We start from the raw sequence: 19,014 nt of genomic DNA, 5'->3' as shown, positions 1-19,014 counted from the left end.
GATGGGGGACTTCCCTGGCGGTCCAGTGGTTAAGACTCCACGCTCCCAATGCAGGGGGCCCGGGTTCGATCCCCGGTCAGGGAACTAGATCCCGCGTGCTGCAACTAAGAGTTCACATACCGCAACTAAAAGATCCCGCACACGGCAAGGAAGATCCTGTGTGCCGCAACTAAGACCCAGCACAGCCAAATAAATAAACATTTAAAATAATAAATATTTAATAAATAATAAATAAATATTAAATAAAACATTTTTTTGAAGAAAGAAATAGGTGGTGGTCCTGTCCTGATGTCTTCCCAGACCAGCTGAGTTACCCTGCTCTACCCTCTCGGCACCCTGGAGGTCTCCTTGACGGCACTTATACAACTTTCATTTGCAACATGACCAGCAAGTGATTATCACTCGGATGCCTCCATCTGCTCATGACGCAGCCCCTCCAGAAGGCAAGACCAGGGCCTGGTACCCAGGGGCTGCTCCGCGAGCATCTGTCAGTCAGAGCTCAGGACACCAATCCAAGTGCACGTGCACTTAGCGCCACGGTGTGGATGACTGGATATGCACTCTCGGCCACAAGCCTCATTTTACCCTCATTGTCAGCACTGCCCAGGAGACAGTCCAGCTCCACTGGCCAGCATGTCACCTCGGGCAAGTGTTGACCTCTCTGATCATAATTTCCTCATCTGCAAAATGGGGATGATGATGGCTAGCTACCTCATCCTGCTTTTTTGGAATCAAGCAAGTGTGTGCCTGTACAGGGCTTGACACAGTCCAGACTCACCATGAACTCCGATTAAATGCTGGCCTGGTACCTGTCTCAGGGACCAGGCCTCCGACACTTGGTTGGAATGACAATGACGGTGACATCACTCGGGTGGCTCAGCCACGTTCAGACAACTCAAGAGCAGGAAGACGCCCAGAGCGACAGAAGGGGCACGGAGGTTGGAATCACACAGACCTGGGTTCAAATCCCCCTCTGTCACTGACCAGCCCCGTAACCAGGGATGATAATCTGTCCCAGGTAGTTTTGAAGATTTAAGAAAACCCAACTCTGTAATTGTGCCTTGCACGTGGCAGGTGCATTCAGTAAATATTTCACAAGCGACCAGCAGCCTAAAGAACCAGAGGGATTTAGGAGGTGTGGTGACCCCAGCACTGGAGGAGCTTCTCTCTGGGACTTTGTCTCTTTGGAGATGATATTCCCTGATGTTCTCTCAGAGGCCGAGGCTTCTACAAGTGGCTCTGGAAGATACATAAATATTTAAATCTGTGTGGTTTTATTTTATTTTTAAATTTTTATTCATTTTTTTGAATCTGTGTGCTTTTATTTATTTTTTAAAATTTATTTTATATTTGGCTGGGTTGGGTCTTCCTTGTTGTGTGCGGGCTCTGTCTAGTTGCAGAGAGCGGGGGCTACTCTTCGTTGCGGTGCGCGGGCTTCTCGTTGAGGTGGCTTCCCTTGTTGCAGAGCATGGGCTTCAGTAGTTGTGGTGTGCGCAGGCTCAGTAGTTGTGGCACGTGGGCTCAGTAGCTGTGGCTCATGGGCTCTAGAGCGCAGGCTCAGTAGTTGTGGTGCACGGGCTTAGTTGCTCTGTGGCATGTGGGATCTTCCCGGACCAGGGCTTGAATCCATGTCCCCCACAGTGGCAGGCGGATTCTTAACCACTGCGCCACCAGGGAAGTCCCGAATCTGTGTGTTTTTAACCAACACTGAAAGTACAGGCAGAAAAATTGTGAATTCTATTTTTAAAAAATCTCCTTTGATTTGCATTTGATGCTAGGCTCAAATAATTTCTCTACATTTCAATTTTTTTAAGAAAAGAGATCAGGAAACTTACACAAGCCTCTTAGATAGCCTCATTCACCAGAGGGCAGACAGCAGAAGCAAGAAGAACTACAACCCTGCAGCCTGTGGAACAAAAACCACATTCACAGAAAGACAGACAAGATGAAAAGGCAGAGGGCTATGTACCAGATGAAGGAACAAGATAAAACCCCAGAAAAACAACTAAATGAAGTGGAGATAGGCAACATTCCAGAAAAAGAATTCAGAATAATGATAGTGAAGATGAACCAGGACCTCAGAAAAAGAATGGAGGCAAAGATCGAGGAGATGCAAGAGATGTTTAACAAAGACCTAGAAGAATTAAAGAACAAACAAACAGAGATGAACAATACAATAACTGAAATGAAAACTACACTAGAAGGAATCAATAGCAGAATACCTGAGGTGGAAGAACGGATAAGTCACCTGGAAGACAGAAGGCTGGAATTCACTGCTGCAGAACAGAATAAAGAAAAAAGAATGAAAAGAAACGAAGACAGCCTAAGAGACCTATGGGACAACATTAAACACAACAACATTCGCATTATAGGGGTCCCAGAAGGAGAAGAGAGAGAGAAAGGACCCGAGAAAATATTTGAAGAGATTATAGTTGAAAACTTCCCTAACATGGGAAAGGAAATAGCCACCCAAGTCCAGGAAGCGCAGAGAGTCTCATACAGGATAAACCAAAGAAGAAACACACCGAGACACACAGTAATCAAATCAAAAATTAAAGACAAAGAAAAATTACTGAAAGCAGCAAGGGAGAAACGACAAATAACATACAAAGGAACACCCATAAGGTTAACAGCTGATTTCTCAGCAGAAACTCTACAATCCAGAAGGGAGTGGCATGATATACTTAAAGTGATGAAAGGGAAGAACCTACAACCAAGATTACTCTACCCAGCAAGGATCTCATTCGGATTCGATGGAGAAATCAAAAGCTTTACAGACAAGCAAAAGCTAAGAGAATTCAGCACCACCAAACCAGCTCTACAACAGATGCTAAAGGAATGTCTCTAAATGGGAAACACAACAGAGGACAAGAACCTACAAAAACAACCCCAAAACAATTAAGAAAATGGTAATAGGAACCTACATATCGATAACTACCTTAAATGTGAATGGATTAAATACTCCAACCAAAAGACACAGGCTTGCTGAATGGATACAAAAACAAGACCCATCTATGTGCTGTCTACAAGAGACCCACTTCAGACCTAGGGACACATACAGACTGAAAGTGAGGGGATGGAAAAAGATATTCCATGCAAATGGAAATCAAAAGAAAGCTGGAGTAGCAATACTCATATCAGATAAAATAGACTTTAAAATAAAGAATGTTACAAGAGACAAGGAAGGACACTACATAATGATCAAGGGATCAATCCAGGAAGAAGGTATAACAATTATAAATATATATATGCACCCAACACAGGAGCACCTCAATACATAAGGCAACTGCTAACAGCTATAAAAGAGGAAATCAATAGTAACACAATAATAGTGGGGGACTTTAACACCTCACTTACACCAATGGACAGATCATCCAAAATGAAAATAAATAAGGAAACACAAGCTTTAAATGACACAACAGACCAGATAGATTTAATTGATATTTATAGGACATTCCATCCCAAAACAGCAGAGTACACTTTCTTCTCAATTGCGCATGAAACATTCTCCAGGATAGGTCACACCTTGGGTCACAAATCAAGCCTCAGTAAATTTAAGAAAACTGAAATCATATCAAGCATCTTTTCTGACCACAACGTTATGAGATTAGAAATGAATCACAGGGAAAAAAGTGTAAAAAACACAAACACATGGAGGCTAAACAATACGTTACTAAATAACCAAGAGATCACTGAAGAAATCAAAGAGGAAATCAAAAAATACCTAGAGACAAATGACAATGAAAACACGACGATCCAAAACCTATGGGATGCAGCAAAAGCAGTTCTAAGAGGGAAGTTTATAGCTATACAATCCTACCTCAAGAAATAACAAACATCTCAAATAAACAATCTAACCTTACACCTAAAGGAACTAGAGAAAGAAGAACAAACAAAACTCAAAGTTACTAGAAGGAAAGAAATCATAAAATCAGAGCAGAAATAAATGAAATAGAAACAAAGAAAACAATAGCACAGATCAATGAAATTAAAAGCTGATTCTTTGAGAAGATAAACAAAATTGATAAACCATTAGCCAGACTCATCAAGAAAAAGAGGGAGAGGACTCAAATCAATAAAATTAGAAATGAAAAAGGAGGAGTTACAAAAGACACCGCAAAAATACAAAGCATCCTAAGAGACTACTACAAGCACCTGTATGCCAATAAAATGCACAACCTGGAAGAAATGGACAAATTCTTAGAAAGGTATAACCTTCCAAGACTGAACCAGGAAGAAATAGAAAATATGAACAGACCAATCACAAGTAATGAAATTGAAACGGTGATTAAAAATCTTCCAACAGGGGCTTCCCTGGTGGCGCAGTGGTTGAGAGTCCGCCTGCCGATGCAGGGGACACGGGTTCGTGCCCCGGTCTGGGAGGATCCCACATGCCGCGGAGTGGCTGGGCCCGTGAGCCATGGCCACTAGGCCTGCGCGTCCGGAGCCTGTGCTCCGCAGCGGGAGAGGCCACAACAGTGAGAGGCCCACGTACCACAAAAAAAAAAAAAAAAAAAATCTTCCAACAAACAAAAGTCCAGGACCAGATGGCTTCACAGGCGAATTCTATCAAACATTTAGAGAAGAGTGAACACCTTTCCTTCTCAAACTCTTCCAAAAAATTGCGGAGGAAGGAGCACTCCCAAACTCATTCTATGAGGCCACCATCACCCTGATACCAAAACCAGACAAAGATACTACAAAAAAAGAAAATTGCAGACCAATATCACTGATGAATATAGATGCCAAAATCCTCAACAAAACACTAGCAAACAGAACCCAACAACACATTAAAAGGATCATACACCATGATCAAGTGGGGTTTATCCCAGAGATGCAAGGATTCTTCAATATACTCAAATCAATCAATGTGATAAAACATACTAACAAACGGAAGAAGAAAAACCATATGATCATCTCAATAGATGCAGAAAAAGCTTTTGACAAAATTCAACACCCATTTATGATAAAAAACTCTCCAGAAAGTGGGCATAGAGCGAACCTATCTCAACATAATAAAGGCCACATACGACAAACCCACAGCAAACATTACTCTCAATGATGAAAACCTGAAACCATTTCCTCTAAGATCAGGAACACGACAAGGATGTCCACTCTCACCACTATTATTCAACATTGTTTTGCAAGTCCTAGCCACGGCAATCAGAGAAGAAAAAGAAATAAAAGGAATACAAATTGGAAAAGAAGAAGTAAAACTGTCACTCTTTGCAGATGACATGATACTAGACATAGAGAATCCTAAAGATGCTACCAGAAAACTACTAGAGCTAATCAGTGAATTTGGTAAAGTAGCAGGATACAAAATTAATGCACAGAAATCTCTTGCATTCCTGTACACTAGTGATGAAAAATCTGAAAGAGAAATTAAGGAAACACTCCCATTTACCACTGCAACAAAAAGAATAAAACACCTAGGAATAAACCTACCTAGGGAGACAAAAGCCCTGTATGCAGAAAACTATAAGACACTGATGAAAGAAATTAAAGATGATACCAACAGATGGAGAGATATACCATGTTCTTGGATTGGAAGAATCAATATTGTGAAAACGACTGTACTACCCAAAGCAATCTACAGATTCAATGCAATCCCTATCAAATTACTAATGGCATTTTTTTACAGAACTAGAAGAAAAAATCTTAAAATTTGTATGGAGACACAAAAGACCCCTAATAGCCAAAGCAGTCTTAAGGGAAAAAAACGGAGCTGGAGGAATCAGACTCCCTGACTTCAGACTATACTACAGAGCTACAGTAATCCAGACAATATGGTACTGGCACAAAAACAGAAACATAGATCAATGGAACAAGATAGAAAACCCAGAGATAAATCCACGCACCTATGGTCAACTAATCTATGACAAAGGAGGCAGGGATATACAATGGAGAAAAGACAGTCTCTTCAAAAAGTGGTGCTGGGAAAACTGGACAGCTACACGTGAAAGAATGAAATTAGAACATTCCCTAACACTGTACACAAAAATAAACTCAAAATGGGGCTTCTCTGGTGGCGCAGTGGTTGAGAGTCCGCCTGCCAATGCAGGGGACATGGGTTTGTGCCCCGGTCCGGGAAGATCCCACATGCCGCCGAGCAGCTGGGCCCGTGAGCCATGGCCGCTGAGCCTTCGCATCTGGAGCCTGTGCTCCGCAAAGGCAGAGGCCACAAATGTGAGAGGCCCACATACTGCAAAAACAAACAAACAAACAAAAAAACCTCAAAATGGATTAGAGACCTAAATGTAAGACTGGACACTATAAAACTCTTAGAGGAAAACATAGGAAGAACACTCTTTGACATAAATCACAGCAAGATCTTTTTTGATCCACCTCCTAGAGAAATGGAAATAAAAACAAAAATAAACAAATGGGACCTAATGAAACTTCAAAGCTTTTGTACAGCAAAGGAAACCATAAACAAGATGAAAAGACAACCCTCAGAATGGGAGAAAATATTTGCAAACGAATCAACGGACAAAGGATTAATCTCCAATATATATAAACAGCTCATGCAGCTCAATAGTAAAGAAACCAACAATGCAATCCAAAAATAGGCAGAAGACCTAAATAGACATTTCTCCAAAGAAGACACACAGATGGCCAAGAGGCACATGAAAAGCTGCTCAACATCACTAATTATTAGAGAAATGCAAATCAAAACTACAATGAGGTATCACCTCACACCAGTTAGAATGGGCATCATCAGAAAATCTACAAACAGGGCTTCCCTGGTGGCGCAGTGGTTGAGAGTCTGCCTGCTGATGCAGGGGACACGGGTTCGTGCCCCGGTCCGGGAAGATCCCACATGCCGTGGAATGGCTGGGCCCGTGAGCCATGGCCGCTGAGCCTGCGCGTCCGGAGCCTGTGCTCCGCAACGGGAGAGGCCACAGCAGTGAGAGGCCTGTGCACCGCTAAAAAAATAAAAAATAAAAAATAAAGTCTACAAACAACAAATGCTAGAGAGGGTGTGGAGAAAAGGGAACCCTCCTGCACTGCTGGTGGGAATGTAAATTGATACAGCCACTATGGAGAACAGTATGGAGGTTCCTTAAAAAACTAAAAATAGAATCACCATATGATCCAGCAATCCCACTACTGGGCATATACCCAAAGAAAACCATAATTCAAAAACACGCATGCACCCCAATGTTCATTGCAGCACTATTTACAATAGCCAGGTCATGGAAACAACCTAAATGCCCATCGACAGACGAATGGATAAAGAAGTTGTGGTACATATATACAATGGAATATTACTCAGCTATAAAAAGGAACGAAATTGGGTCATTTGTTGAGACGTGGATGGATCTAGAGACTGTCATACAGAGTGAAGTAAGTCAGAAAGAGAAAAACAAATATCGTATATTAATGCATGTATGTGAAATCTAGAAAAATGGTACAGATGAACCAGTTTGTAGGGCAGAAATTGAGACACAGATCTAGAGAACAAAGGAATGGACACCAAGGGGGAAGCGGCGGGCGGGTGGTGGTGGGATGAATTGGGCGGTTCGGATTGACATGTATACACTGATATGTCTAAAATGGATGACTAATAAGAACCTGCTGTATAAAAAGTTAAATGAAATAAAACTTAAAAAAAAACAAAAAAACTAATACTAAACTTTCTTTGGGTTATCTGTATAGAAATATGTTAATATAAATGTTTCAGGAAAAAAAAATCCATCAAGAGATAAATGGGTAAGCAAAGTGTGGTCTAGCCACACAATGGAATATTATTCAACCTGAAAAAGGAAGGGAATTCTGACACCTACCACATCATGGATGAAGCTGGAGGACATTATGCTAAGTGAAATACGCCAGTTACAAAAGGACAAATACTGTTATGATACCACTTATGTGTGGTACCCACCATAGAGAAATTCATAGAGACAGGAGGTAGAATGGTGGTTACCAGCAGCTGGGGAGGAATTAGTGGGTTTTTTGTTTGTTTGTTTTGTTTTGTTTTTGGCCACGTCGCTCAGCTTGCGGGATCTCAGTTCCCTGACCAGGGACTGAATCTGGGCCACGGTGGTGAAAGCGCCAAGTCCTCACCACTGGACCGCCAGGGAAGTCCCGGGAGTTAGTGTTTAATGGGGACAGAGTTTCAGTGGGAGAAGTTGAAAAAGTTCTGGAGACGGACGGCAGTGATGATTGGAGGACCACGTGAATGTACTTAATGCCACTGGACCATGCACTTAAAAACAGTTAAGATGGTAAATGCTATGTACATTTTACCACACACACACAAAATCCACAAGAAAAAAAAGGACCAAAGGAATCCACTCCCTCTGCCTTTGTGGGTCACGATTAGCAGGCGTTCCCACCATTTCTCAGGAACTCCCAGTTTGTCCGAGCGCATGTCCCTGGGAACCAGCCAAGTGGCTGAAAGAGGCTTGGGTGTGTAAGGGGAGGGGCCAGGAAAGGCCGCCTGGAGGGGGAGGGTCCACATTCCAGCTGTGTACTGTGACCATGACTGTGGGGACAGAGTCTGAGCCCAAAGTGGGAGGGTACCTGGCCTCCAACTGTGTTCTCTGAGTGAAAGTCATTGACACACTCCCAGGTATGTGAACAAGAGAACAGAAAACAGGGACTCAAATAACTACACGTTCGTGGACGTTCACAGCAGCTCAAAGGCCCATCAACGGATGAGGGATGAACGAGATGTGCTCTCTCCACACAATGGAATATTATTCAGCCTCAGAAAGGAATGAAGTGCTGATGGATGCTATGCTCTGGGTTGAACTGTGTCTTTTCAAAAAAGATACCTTGATATGGAAGCAACCTAAGTGCTCAGTAATAGATGAAGAGATAAAGAAGATGCAGTGTATATATATGTGTGTGTGTGTATATATATATATATGTAAACACACACTCACACACACACGATGGAATATTACTCAACCATAAAAAAGAAAGAAACCTTGCCATTTGCAACAGCATGGATGGACCTAGAGAGTATCACGCTCAGTGACGTAAGTCAGACAGAGAAAGACAAATACTGTAGGATATCACTTATATGTGGACTCTAAAAAACAAATGAACAAACATCACAAAACAGAAACAGAGTTACAGACGCTGAAAACAAACAAGTGGTTGTCAGAGGGAAGAGGGGTGGTGGGAGGAGAGAAATAGGTGAGGGAGATTAAGACGTACAAATTTTACAAACTGCAAAATAAACGTGTCGCAGGTATGAAATCGACAGTGTGAGAGGGACACATGCAGTTATTAAGTAATATCTTCGTATGGTGACAGATTGTCACTAGGCATCCTGGTGATCATTTTGAAATATACAGAAATACTGAATCACTATGTTGTACACCAGGAACTAACATAGTGTCATAGGTCAATTAAACTTCAAAAAACAACATTTGATCTCATAGAAAAAGACATCAGATTTATGGTTACCAGAGGTGGGGAGGGTGAATTGGATGAAGGTGGTCAAAAGGTTCAAATTTCTAGTTATAAGATAAATAAGTACTAGGCATATAATGTACAAAATGATAAATATAACTAACAGTGCCGTATGTTATGTACAAAAGTTGTTAAGAGGGTAAGTCCTAAGAGTTCTCATCACAAGGAAAAAAATATGAGATGGATGTTCGCTAAACTTACTGTGATAATCATTTCACGATATGTGTAGGTCAAATCATTCTGCTGTACACCTTAAACTTAGTGCTGTATGTCAATTATATCTCAATAAATCTGGAAGGAGGGACTTCCTTGGTGGTCCAGTGGTAAAGAATCGGCCTTACAATGCAGGGGACGCGGGTTTGATCCCTGGTCCAGGAACTAAGATCCCACACGCCTCGGGGCAACTAAGCCCGTGTGCCACAACTACTGAGCTCTCGCGCCTCAACCAGAGAGCTTGTTGCCGCAAACTACAGAGCCCACGTGTTCTGGAGCCCACACGCCACAGCTACAGAGCCCATGCACCCTGGAGCCTGCGCGCCACAACTAGAGAGAGAAAACCCGCATGGCGCAACTACAGAGAAGCCCACACACCACAACGCAGAGGCTGCACACCGCAACACAAGATCCCACACGGCTCAACGAAGATCCTGCGTGCTGCAACTAAGATCGACGCAGCCAAAAATAATAAAATAAATAATAAACAAATCTTAAAAAAAAAAATCTGGAATGAAAAAGAAGCTACCTTCAAGTTATAACCCCCAGAACGTCAGAATGCGACCTCATTTAGAAATAGGGTCTTTACAGAGGTAACCAAGTGAGAATGACGTCACTAGCGTGGGCCCTAATCGAATATGCCTGATGTTCTCATAAGGAGTGCTCTGGACACAGGGACAGACCCACATGGCGGGAAGACGATGTGAAGACAGAGCAAGGAGCAATGCCTCTGCAAGCCCAGGACATCAGGGATCGCCAGCAGGACCGGAAGCTAAGAGAATGGCATGGCACAGGTTCTCCACTACAGCCATTAGAGACAGCCAGGCTCTGCCAACACCGTCATCTGGGACGTCTGGCCTCCAGAACCGTGAGAGAATAAATTTCTGTTGTTTGAAGCCACCATAATTTAGAGCGCTTTGTCTCAGGAGCCCTAGGGAATGACGACAACCCTCCAACACGGATGAACCTCGAAAATTTCACGTTGAGTGAAGGAAGCCGAACACAAAAGCCACATATCACGTGATTCTGTTTTTAGGGGATGATCAGAACAGGTAAATCCACGGAGACAGAAAGTAGATGCATGGCTGCCAGGTGCCGGCGGCAGGGGGATGACTGGAGAGCGGCTGCTCTGGGTGTGACCTTTCTTTTAGGGGTGACCAAAATGTTTGGAGCCCTCCACTGGGGGTTCCGCTAGAAGCAGGGGTCACATGACATTAGGGATGCACTTGGTGCCACTGAATTGGTCACTTTAACGTGGGGAATTTTATGTTATGTGAATGTCACCTCAATAAATTTTATCTTTCAAAAAAAAATTTAAAAGCCACTTGGGGACTTCCCTGGTGGCGCAGTGGATAAGAATCTGCCTGCCAATGCAGGGGACATGGGTTTGAGCCCTGGTCCGGGAAGATTCCACATGCCGCGGAGCAACTAAGCCCGTGTGCCACAACTACTGAGCTTGTGCTCTAGAGCCCGCGAGCCACAACTACTGAAGCCCGCGCGCCTAGAGCCTGTGCTCTGCAACGAGAAACTACCGCAATGAGAAGCCCGCGCACCGCAACAAAGAGTAGCCCCTGCTCGCTACAACTAGAGAAAGCCCGCGTGCAGCAATGAAGACAAAACGCAGCCAAAAATAAATAAGTAAATTAAATTAAAAAAAGAAAATATTCCTTCTTTAAAAAATAAAAAGCCACTTAGACTTGAACTCCCTCCAAAACCTTGACCTGTGTCCCCAACTCGCTCCTGGGCCCCAACTGCATCAGGTCTCAGACCTCTGCCCCACCCCTGCGGGTCTCCAATCCCTCTGCCGCATTTCCGTGTGGTTTTCCCCGTACCTCTAACCTCCGTTCTGGGCTTCACGCTGGAGACCACACACTCACTCCTCTCCTTGCCCACGATCGAGCTTGGGAAGAAGCCGTCTACACTTGCTGTCTCTCCTTTGTTAACGCCCAATCACTTCCCAACCCACTTCAGCCGGGGTCCCAGGACCCTCCTGTGTTCCCAGGCTGCTAGGACAGGGCATCCGCAGGGGCTCACCCCGCCTTACTGCAGGGTTGCCATTCTCAGAAAGCACAGCCCTCAGATGGGACTGCAATGTGGTCCCTGTTCCCACTGGCATGTGGGTGCTCTCGTGTGGCCCCCTCTACCCCTTAAGGACATGTGCTTTGTGGATTCTGCCGGGTTTGAATCGCGGCGTTTTCCTTCTGTAAAGACTGGCCCATCCTGACTCAGGTCAGGCACCCTCTGGGGCACCCCTGATTCTCCCTTCCTGTCCAGCCTGATTTGGGGAGCACCACCCCTCCTTTCTCCTTTGTGTCTTTTTTTTTTTTTGCGGTACGCAGGCCTCTCACTGTTGTGGCCCCTCCCGTTGTGGAGCACAGGCCCCGGACGCGCAGGCTCAGCGGCCACGGCTCACGGGCCCAGCCGCTCCACAGCATGTGGGATCTTCCCGGACCGGGGCACGAACCCGTGTCCCCTGCATCGGCAGGCGGTCTCTCAACCACTGCGCCACCAGGGAAGCCCCCTTTTTTTTTTTCACAAAGTTCTTTTTCACTAAGGTGAAATTCACATAACATAAAATGACCCATCTTGGAGTGAACAATTCAGGGAGATTCAGAACATTCTCAGTGTCGTGCAATCACCCCATCTACCTAGTGGTAAGACATTGCCATCACCCCAAAAGGAGACCTTGTACCATCATCAGTCACACACACACACCCAGCTCCTGGCAACCTCCAATCTGCCGTCTGCCTCCACAGATTTACCAATTCTACATATTTCATATGAATAGAATCATATAATATGTGACCTTCTGTGCCTCCTTTGTGACCCCCGAAGGATCGTTTGCTCACAGAGGACAGACCCACACTGGTGATGGTGAGTGGGGTCTTCCCGAGACCCGAGGAAAGAGTCTGGAACATATGAACTTCTTAGGGCATTTTCACCAAGCAAGACAGTCCAGGGCTGATGCTACCTGGTGGAGGCTTCCAAGGGAACCACAGAGGTAAACAGCATCGCTGAAAGATGAGCTGTGAGCTCACAGCAGAGCAAGCGACCACATGGCACCTGGGGGTGAACCGTCTCCTCTGAGCAGAGCCCGGCTTCCTCTGCATCCCATCCAGCTCTGGTTCACCTCAAACACTTACTGAGTTAGACCCCAATGCTCGCTTCCCTCTTTAAAGGGTTCATGCAAACATTTATTTCTGCAACATATTTGCCCCAAACCTCCCCCGTGCCTCGATTTCCCCCTCTGCAAAGTGGGGGTTATAACAGCAGGGATTCCATAAGCTGCCGTGAGGTAACAGGAAACCAGGGACTCGGAGCCCCGAGTTCAGGGCCTGGCACCCGGGAAGCATATGTGAACCTAAGCAATGGGGTGATGAACAGGGACAACAGAGGGCAGGGATGTCCTCATCCTCCAGCAGCTCCAAGAACACGGTAGGGGAGGGGGTTCCTAATAGGGCCGCCAGAATAAGCAAAAAAAAAAGAAAAAAAGTGCAGGATGTCCAGTTACTTCCGAACTCCAGATAAACAATGGATCATCTTTCAGTATATGTGCTTGGCAAACACTGCATAGAACTCACATATACTAAAAAGCGATTCGCTGTTTATCTGAAAGTCAAATGCAGCTGGACGTCCTCTGGGGATCTGGCAACACCAGGAAGGAACAAGCCAAGAGATGCCCGTGACCCGTGCGGCAATACCGTGACGGGGACACCTCGCCCTACGAAGGAGCCAAGGGGCCCCGGTTCAGAGTGCGGGCACTCAGGAATCGCGAGAAAACAGCCTTGAAGAAGGTGCAGGAGTGAGCTCCCATGGAGCAGAGGGGGCCTTCAGGTGGAAAGGCCACCGGAAAGAGCCAGCAAGTGGCCCACTTGGGAGTGAGAGTCTGCCTGCCGATGCAGGGGACGCGAGTTCGTGCCCCGGTCCGGGAAGATCCCACATGCCGCGGAGCGGCTGGGCCCGTGAGCCATGGCCGCTGAGCCTGCGCGTCCGGAGCCTGTGCTCCACAACGGGAGAGGCCAAACAGTGAGGGGCCCGCGTACCGAAAAAAAAAAAAAAAAACAACCCTATGATAAGCCATAATGGAAAAGAATATGAAAAAGAATGTGTGTGTGTATATATATATATACATGTGTGTGTGTGTGTATATATATATATACACACACACACACGTATATATATATATAACTGAATCACTTTGCTGTACAGTAGAAATTAACACAACATTGTAACTCAACTATACTTCAATAAAAGAAATTTTAGGACAAGTAGAAACAAAAGAAACCACTGAAGTACTAGAAGAAACTATGGACTACATTTCAAAAACATCTCAGAGTAAGAAAGGGCGTTCTGAGTGCCAGATGAAGCCAGACGCCAGGAAGGAAAAGACTGATAAATTCACTACATAGAACCGGGTTGTCTTCTGCAAGAAGCACCACACGCTAAGTCCCAAGGTAAACACCACACTGTGGAACATATCTGTAGCTTAGAACACCGATGAAAAACAATTCCCCAAACAAATGAAGGGCTCTTACTTATGAAGAAGGGAAAAAACTAGCAGCTCATGTTTTTCAAAAATGGGCAAAAGGGGGGCTTCCCTGGTGGCGTAGTGGTTGAGAGTCCGCCTGCCGATGCAGGGGACGCGGGTTCGTGCCCCGGTCCGGGAAGATCCCACATGCCGCGGAGCGGCTGGGCCCGTGAGCCATGGCCGCTGAGCCTGCGCGTCCGGAGCCTGTGCTCCGCAACGGGAGAGGCCACAACAGTCAGAGGCCCGCGTACCGCAAAAAAAAAAAAAAAAAAGGGCAAAGGACATAAACAAAGAGGTCACAGAAAGGGAATAAAGATGAATAACTTTGAAACATGAAAGGATCATCAAACTCATTTAAAATCAGAGATTCGCATTCAAGAGACTCCAGTACACCCTCCGCCACCTATCTGATAGGTAAGGTTCCAGAAATTTGTAACAGGAGAGCTGGTGCCAGGGGGTGGGGATGGAGCCTCTCATCGAGGCCGGGAGGGGCAGGTGAAGCCAGATGAGCCCCAGGGGAGGGCAGGCGGCAGCATCAAAGTTGAAAACGGACCTGCTCTCCTCATATCGTTTGCAGATTTATTTACTGCAGAATGGCTTCTGTTCAGTCATCCACTGCAATATTGTTTATAATAACGAAGTACTAGAAACAACCCACGTGCTGCTAATAAAGGATTGGTTACATTCATTACGGTAGCACCGTGAAACCCTTTGTTGCCACCCAAAGAGCGTAAGCGTTTATTTTTTCTTTGCCTACATGGAAAATGTGAAATATATATGGCAGTATAACTTACACACAGTCCTGTACACAAATCCCGCGTGTGCCTGGACGCACTTCTGCGCATGTGTACAACAGAGTAACCCCACCAGGTGCCACGTGGAACCTCTCCAGCTCCCAAAAGGCTCCCTCGGGCCCTCTCCCGGTTGACAGCCCCCCAGAAGATGACCGACACTGGGGCTTCTATCAACGTGGATTTCTTCTGCCCATTTGGGAACTCCACACAAAGGAAGCCGTACACATGTACTCCTGTAACTGGCTCTTAGCAAGACTCATCCAGCTTGTTCCATGGTCTGTAAGTCACTGTCTTTTGTTGCTGTGTAGTATTCCCAGGATGCCATTGCATGGATATGCACGATTCATGTAACTCTTTGCGTGTGGTTGGGTGTTCAGGCTGTGCCCAGTTTGGCCTCTTATACATAACACTGCTGGGACCACTGTGCGCACGTCTTTTAGCAGACAGAAGCCCCCATTTCTCCTGGGCACAGACCTAGAAGTGGACCGCGGGGTCACAGGGTGGGTTTACGTGCTTTTAGTGACAGTAGACACTGCCCAAGAGCTTTCCCAAGTAGTGGTACCATTAGCAATAGTTTGAGAAGAAAAAAAAAAAAGGTGCAGCATGTCATGAGCAATACGCTAGCCTATGTATAACCAGAAGGAGAGGATGGATTTGCTAGTCGAATCAGGGCACACCTCCAGCAGAAGCCACAGAGACCGGGGGCTGGGTCGCCTTTGGGGCTGGGAACAGGGTGGTGGAAAACCGAGGCAGTGACAGACTCCTACTGGACCCCATTTTGTATCTTCTTAAATCTTGAACCACGCGTAAGAATTGCTGATTCCAAGGGGGAGAAACCAGTCCCGACCAAGCCTGGGGGCACAGCTGGTGCAGGAGGGAAGGGGCTTCCTGGGAACAGGGATGCTTGGAGAATCAGACTGGGCCGCTGCTCACTTGGGAAGGAGGGGCAGAGGCTGTGACCAGAGGGACCCATGAGGAGGCCGGTAGGGCTGGGCGCACAGAGCAACAGGAGGCTCCGATCCTGGGGCAAGAGTGATGTAATGAACTCAAAGGGCCTGCCCACTGCTTTCTTTTTTGTCCCTTTTCTTTTCCCTCTCTTTTTTTCCCCCTACTACTTTTTAATACTTGTGGGGCGATGTGGGGGGAGGAACCCTCACTGCAGAAATTGGGTGGAGGCCCACGTCTCACTGATCTGGGCTCTGATTCTAGTTCCCCCAGCTACCAGCTGTGCAACTCTCAGCAACTCCCTTGACTTCCCTGAGTCTCAGTGTTCTCCTCTGTAAAATGGGAATGATACCACACACGCAGCATTGCTGAGGCGGGGGTTCTTAAAGTCCAGCCTCAGGTCAAGATGGGTTTCAGAGGTGTTTTCCAGTCCCTGAAATCACATCTAGGTAGTGTCTGTGGTCTGTGAGTGTGTGTGTAACGGTGGTGTGACCCCAGACAGCAAAGAACTGCCAATAGGACATGAGATACTCAAGAAAACATATGTTGTTGGGGGGGTGGGGTGCAGTGCAGTCGAGGGGCCAAGAGAGAAGACAGCAGAGCTAGGAGGTGGCCAGTGGATTGGGGACCAATAGGTGGTTGGCAAGGTGAAGAGCCTGCTTACACACAGGGAGATTGGCAATAAGTAAGTATACCAAAGATCCTGGGAGCTGGCGCTCTCCCTGTTGGTGAAGGGACTTACAAATATACAAAGAGCTGGCGCCAGCCCTGTGGTATTTATTGCATTGAACTCTGTGATCAAGTATATTAAAAATACGTATGTGTACACATACACACAGGTATAAAACTAAATATGGCTCTAACAGTGTACACGTACACACACACCTGCTCTGAGGGCCCAGAGGCCGTCATACCCCGAGAGCATGAACACACATCATACCAGATCTTGATTTCTAAAGACCATTCTTCCAGTGAAAAGACAGCCAAGACTCCTGGGAGAAATGGCTGATTCCAGGGCTGGGGCAGGGAAGGTACCCAATGAGTCTGGAATTTCTTGGGATGCCAGAGAGCAGGCAAGTGCTCAAAGAAGGACGGAAAAATGTCTAGAGGAGGCAAACGTCACCACGAGAAAAGGCTTCTATTGGCCAAATCTGGGCAATCTGGGCATCAGAATAAAAAAAAATTGATGGTAACCAGTTTTAACCCACCTAATAGAATAGGAATTTGTGAGCTCATAACGATACGTGAATGAATACACAAACAACTACGTGAAGAGGGGAAAGGGGCAGCTCTTCCTGATATCAGAACACAGGTAATAAATGAGGGAGGAATGAGGAAATTGGAAATTTTCTGTTTAGCAAACATTATAAAAGTAATGGAAGATGGCCAACAAACACATGAAAAAATGCTCAATACCACTAATTGTTAGAAAAATGCAAATCAAAACTACAATGAGGTATCACCTCACACCGGTCAGAATGGCCATCATCAGAAAATCTACAAACAATAAATGCTGGAGAGGGTGTGGAGAAAAGGGAACCCTCCTACACTGTTGGTGGGAATGTAAATTGACACAGCCACTATGGAGAACAGTATGGAGGTTCCTTATAAAACTAAAAATAGAACTACCATACGACCCAGCAATCCCACTACTGGGCATATACCTAGAGAAAACCATAACTCAGAAAGACACATGCACCCCAATGTTCACTGCAGCACTATTTACAATAGCCAGGACATGGAAACAACTTAAATGTCCATCAACAGAAGAATGGATAAAGAACATGTGGTACATATATACAATGGAATATTACTCGGCCATAAAAAGGAACGAAGTTGGGTCATCTGTAGAGACACGGATGGACATAGAGACTGTCATACAGAATGAAGTAAGTCAGAAAGAGAAAAACAAATATTGTGTAATAATGCATATATGTGGAATCTGAAAAACATGGTATAGATGATCTTATTTACAAAGAAGAAAGAGACACAGAGTGAACAAACATATAGATACCAAGGGGGAAAGTGGGGTGGGATGAATTGGGAGATTGGGATTGACACATATACACTATTGATACTACGTATAAAATAGATAACTAATGAGAACCTACTGTATAGCACAGGGAACTCTACTCAGTGCTCTGTGGTGACCTAAACGGGAAGGAAATCCAAAAAAGAGGGGATATATGTATAATTATAGCTGATTCGCTTTGTTGTACAGGAGAAACTAACACAACATTGTAACGCAACTATACTCCAATAAAAATTTTAAAAATAAATAAATAAAAGTAATGGATTCAGGCAAGGATCACCAACAGAAAATGAGAAACAGGCTATTGACATAGCCTTAATGCGACTCGTCATAAAATACCAGTTGATTACAATGGGGAAACAGTAACTTTACAGCAGAGAAACCTGGCCAGTAGGAGTGGAGAATTCAAGCACAGAAATCAGGCAGACCCAGGTCCGAGCTCCTGGGCAAGTTACTTCACTTTCCAAGGCTCAGATTCCTGCAGGGATTTTTGTAAGGATTCAAAGTAATGTGGTGCTTCCACACATGTTCAGTGGAACATTGTTCTAAAAATTAAAGAGGGGAAACTACTTAAATGCCCATCCGCTGGGGAGGGAGGTTAAATAAAAATGGCTACACGGCCACTAGAAAAGAATGTGCTGCTATTCACAATAGCCAAGACATGGAAACAACCTAAATGTCCGTCGACAGATGAACGGATAAAGAAGATCTGGTACATATATACAAGGGACTATTACTCTGCCATAAAAAGGAATGAAATTGGGTCATTTGTAGAGACAGGGATGGACCTAGAGACTGTCATACAGAGTGAAGTCAGAAAGAGAAAAACAAATATCATATTAACACATATATGTGGAATCTAGAAAAATGGTACAGATGAACTGGTTTGCAAGGCAGAAATAGAGACACAGATGGAGAGAACAAATGTATGGACAGCAAGGAGGGAAAGGTGGGGAGGGGGTGGTGGGATGAACTGGGAGATTGGGATTGACACGTATACACTAACATGTATAAAATAGATAACTAATAAAAAAAAGAATGACATAATGTCATTTGCAGCAACAACGGATGGA

At 45.1% G+C, this 19,014-nt stretch overlaps 1 protein-coding gene across 2 annotated transcripts in view; it reads right to left on the bottom strand.

Annotated features, from left to right (window-relative positions):
- ATP2C2 (ATPase secretory pathway Ca2+ transporting 2) overlaps positions 1 to 19,014 on the bottom strand; it is a 75,625-nt gene that overhangs the window by 47,517 nt on the left and 9,094 nt on the right. The window lies entirely within an intron of this gene.

The sequence above is a fragment of the Pseudorca crassidens genome, chromosome 20 (genome assembly GCF_039906515.1).
Source record: "Pseudorca crassidens isolate mPseCra1 chromosome 20, mPseCra1.hap1, whole genome shotgun sequence".
In the NCBI taxonomy this organism is placed as follows: Eukaryota; Metazoa; Chordata; class Mammalia; order Artiodactyla; family Delphinidae; genus Pseudorca; species Pseudorca crassidens.
This window is presented reverse-complemented; position numbering and strand designations above follow the sequence as displayed.